Here is a 4,619-nt window from a genome sequence, read left to right on the forward strand (position 1 = left end):
TATATATATTTGTGTATTTATTTGAGGGACACTGGGTTACAGCCACAAAACATCACTTTTAATTCAGTGTCAGAAATGCAGAAAGCTAATGAAGAGGATTATAGGATATCAAATACTTTTTCTCTCTCTCTAATGTTTTTATGTGTGTGAATGCGTATTAGCTTACATGGAGAAAAAATGACCAGGTTTAATTTCACCCAAAATTCAAATGATAATTTTTTCATGAAAATCAAGCATATGTTCTTTACCATTAATAAATTATGGTCATGATAATTAAATTTTACCTCCAAATTCTCTTTATTGAAATGTGTTAGGATGTGGGATTATGGATTTATCTTTGATTCTCATGACAGTAATATAGTTATTTTTTATAAATATAATGGTTTTTTAAATTAAAATCAGTATAAATTAAAGAGTGAGTGTAATAGGCCTGCTGTGCTTGAATGAATCATCTCTTTATCATTAATCTAAGGACACAATATAATAATGTTACCATTTATAAAAATCTTCAGGCTGATGCATGTTCCTCCCATAATTCACAACATTTACTGATTTCATTCAATCTCTTGTGAAGTCTGATCTGATAGATGTGTATGTGATGTTGTGAGCTGTAATATACTGATGATCTCCAGCAGAGAGCTGTCTGTCTGTCTCTCGTGATCATGATCTCCTGCTACAGTTCAGACTGAAATATCAATGCCTCCACCAATCAAACTCCGTTCTCCAGTAAAACCTGCATCATATAAAGTCATGGATGTGAATATGAGTGATGAATCAAGGGATTTTTGTTTTAATAGACCAACAGATGAATCATCATCATCAGTGTGTCTTGTGATATACACAAGAATCACTTTCTGTCCTGAACCGGTTTTCAAACTGTGTTTCAGGGACTTTGCGTCTGTAGGTTAAACAAATTTTACAGAAAAGTCCTGTTAAAATGTAAAAATAAATACATGTAAAATTTGAAATTTGACATTTTTTTACACATGATTTCTGTTTCATTCTATTAAATTAATCACATTAATTATACTTTAGATGTTTATCTTCAGGTTTATACATCAATAACTCTAATGCTGGATAAAATCATAGCAGTGATTAGCCAGATAATGTTTTACACATACTTACAATACATTTTAACAGTATAAATATAAATACTTTAAACAAGACTGTATAAAGCTGCCCTTATATTTTAGGAAGGTGGTTTGTCACTAAAGGATCATTATATTTAAGTACACCAATAAGATGTGTGATGCATGTAAAAAATACATTACACATTCATCTAATATGAAAACTGCTCGTTTGAACTATATTTACTGTCTCTATAGCTCAGAATATAGCTCTAGCCACAACAGGAGTGCAAGAACTGATCAAATGTATGTAAATTTAAATGCAGTATGTAATAATGCGCACATAGATCTGATGCAAGATTTTACAGTTGTTCTTTTTTTTTTGGTTCGGTCAGTTTTAGACTCATTCAGCAGCTTATCACGCCAACACTGTGATTCAATCATTCTTGGTGTTATTGTATTTGTCATTATCCATATCCATGTCATCTGTGTCAAGCAGCTGCACAGAAACCAAGTATTTGTCATTAGTTCAGTTAACAACTGATGTTAAAAAGGTAATCTAATTGTGTGTGTACATTGAATTGAATTGTAGAGTGTTTACTGCAGTATTCATTAGTTAGCCTAGTTATCTGGTTTTCTAAACAGCCTGAGTTCAGGATGAAGGCCTCTATCAATAAAATGATGTAAATTGTGTCTAGTGTAAATCGGCACGATCACGAGAGTCTAACAACACAAACCGGTCGATCCACATAAAAATATTACCTCTGAGAGGGAAATGCCCTTTGTCCTAAACAATCAAGTGGATCCTGAGCAGGTGATTTACCTCACAGTCACTGACACGGATATATTTAATATGAAGCTGAACTGTATTCTCTATCTGCAACTTATAGTTTATATATTTTAGGTTATATTTTAATCTCAGATTGAAATGTTCTAACACAGAAATATTGGCATCACCTCTCAGTATTTTAATTAAGGAAAATGTATTATATGAGTCTTCTTGTAATGCATTTATGACTGATCCATGATTTTATGCAATTTCTTATGAATATGAATGAGCTATGAGCTAATGTTTTCTGTTTCTAAATCTACAGGACGTACCTGAGTCAAATTACTCAAAAAAACAAAACAAACAAACAACAACAACAAAAATGCTTCTAAATAATACCAACACGGCACAACTGATTGTCTTTAGAGATGTTTAGTTATGATCTTGATGAGCAACAGGCAGATATTATTTTAGATAGAATGCATATTATTTCGGCATAGAACATTTTTACAGTTAGTTACACTCTCAGAAAAAAGGTGTAAATCTGTTAAGTTACAAAAGACAAAATGTCTTTACTTTACACTCTTTACATTATTTGCTGCTAAATGGTAAGTTTTAGTATCTTAAACATACATATTAAAACTTTTAAATTACCCATAAGAATCTAAATTGTACATCTTAGTACCATTTGGGGTAATGCTGCAGAGTGACAGTTTTTCTGAGAGTACAGACACTTTTAAGGCACTCAATGATCTGAACTACAGTATAAATGTGTATAAGTATGTTACGGCAAACACCAGCTCTGGACAAACACTATACAACTGAATACTGTCTTCAGTATGAAGTGAATATCACTTGCTTGATAATTCTATCAGATTTATAAATATGAAAATATAGCAAAACATTTATTTATAAATATTTCAGTTTTGCATAATTAAACATGTAAAGAATCCAGATGAAATGTACTGAACTTCTCCAAACATAACAGCAGATTTCTGTTCATATTAATTCAAGCTTTGTCTTTATTGTCTCTGTACAGGTACAAGATTAGAGAGGAAGGATGAGTAATAAATGCATGTAAAATAGTACAGAGTTATACAAAAATATATAGAGAAATATAGAATCTATGAACTGTATTAAAATATAAACACATAAATACTAAATATACATGATGAATCAAATGTAGACGAGAAATGCAGAATATTGCAGTCATAAATATGTGAGGCAGTGCAGAATACTGAGTGAAACACGGCAGAAGCAGAGATTGAGTGTTGATGCAGAATGTTGTCAGTAAAGTGCATCAGAGCAGGATTGAGACACAGATCTGAGAGAGAAACCCTTCATGAGTCTGTTTGTTTGTGATCAGACGAGTCTGAAACCGAGTCCAAGAGCTGTTGTGATGAAGGATAATGTTCAGGTCTTCACAAGAGACTGGAAATCACAAACATCAGATTATCCTCATTGTTCTGGATTTATGGGGTTTTTATGTTTTCAGTCTTCAAATAATCCATCATGTAATTTATACACAATCACACTGAGCAGTAAACATTCATCTGTGTCTGATGCATCTGTCTGAATGTGCCACTTTAGAAAACAGTAGTAAATCTAACACGGTAAAACTACAATGAGATGAAGGAATAAAGTTTCACGATGAACAAACACTTACGGTCTGGCTTTATTTTCCCCATGCTCTCACATCTAACAAATCTCTCTGCCTTTCTCTTGTGATTCACTGGTTAGTGTTTTATTTCTGTCCTCCATTTCTCTCTCAGTCCTGCTGTTTTTGCTGGTCTGTGGTTTCTGAAGCTCCAGCAGTTTTCTGCATGTTGTTTCTATTCTACACTCCATCTGCATCTGTTTCTGTTAAATCAGGCAGAAACACAGTTTAAAGTCAAAGTCAATGTACAGTAAAGTCACATCAAGTACATGAAATCAAGTCCTGATCAAGCAGTGGATTTGAAATTAAAACGTGAATAAATATTCCTAATAAAGCTGATAAATGTGACACTGATTATTTCAGTTAATAATTCGTCACCTTGGAAATTATAAGGTTCTGTCTGACATTTCTGTCAAAATGTAGTTATCCACATATTCTTATTCTGTGACAACTTATTTATGTGATGTTTCTTTTGTAAGCTGTGTACATTTTGAGCCTCTTTTTTAGAAAATAAAAATCTACAGAAGTCTATGGAATGCAAAACTTTGAAGCTCAATATCTCAAAACTGCTCAGAATGCAGATAAAACCTTATAATTCCAAGGCAGCGAATTGTTTAAAGCAAATTCACATTCCAGTTGCATTTGCATAAAATATCATCATAAAAACTTGTTCAAGTTTTAAAAGAGAAGATCTTTTCAACAGAAATATTAAAGTGTTTTAATCACCCTTGATGAGCAGAAGAGGGTCCACATTCACTCCAGCACTGAAGTCGGTCATAATCAGCTCTCGCAGTGAAACACACACAGCAGCGTCTCTTCTGAACTGAGATGTTTACACAGTTTCATAGTACATTTTCTTATCATCTACAACCAGCTGCACACTTTGCTGAAATGTTGCTCCACCCTGCTACCATCAGATTATAATATCCATATTTTTCCGGTCATGCAAGGTTTTTATTTCTAGTGGTTGACCAATGTGTGTTTTACAGTAGCTGATAGAAAATACTGATGTATTAGACAGTGGCTGTGCTGATATAATGCTGATTTAGTCATTTAATGGTGCCAATCGATAGTCAAATTGCTGAAATTAAATTCACACTTATGTTGGCACAATATAATTTTAAAC

The 4,619-nt window shown here is 32.8% G+C and overlaps 1 long non-coding RNA gene across 1 annotated transcript; it reads right to left on the reverse strand.

Moving 5' to 3' along the window:
* Window positions 1-2,555: 2,555 nt before the first annotated feature.
* LOC131535751 (uncharacterized) lies at window positions 2,556-4,362 on the reverse strand. Its single transcript, XR_009269738.1, has 3 exons — window positions 4,220-4,362; window positions 3,503-3,696; window positions 2,556-3,267 (listed from the first exon to the last, which is right to left on the reverse strand). It is a non-coding gene; the product is annotated as an uncharacterized LOC131535751 (long non-coding RNA).
* Between the last annotated feature and the right edge of the window lie 257 nt (window positions 4,363-4,619).

This window comes from Onychostoma macrolepis, unplaced genomic scaffold (genome assembly GCF_012432095.1).
Source record: "Onychostoma macrolepis isolate SWU-2019 unplaced genomic scaffold, ASM1243209v1 Scaffold88, whole genome shotgun sequence".
NCBI lineage: Eukaryota > Metazoa > Chordata > Actinopteri > Cypriniformes > Cyprinidae > Onychostoma > Onychostoma macrolepis.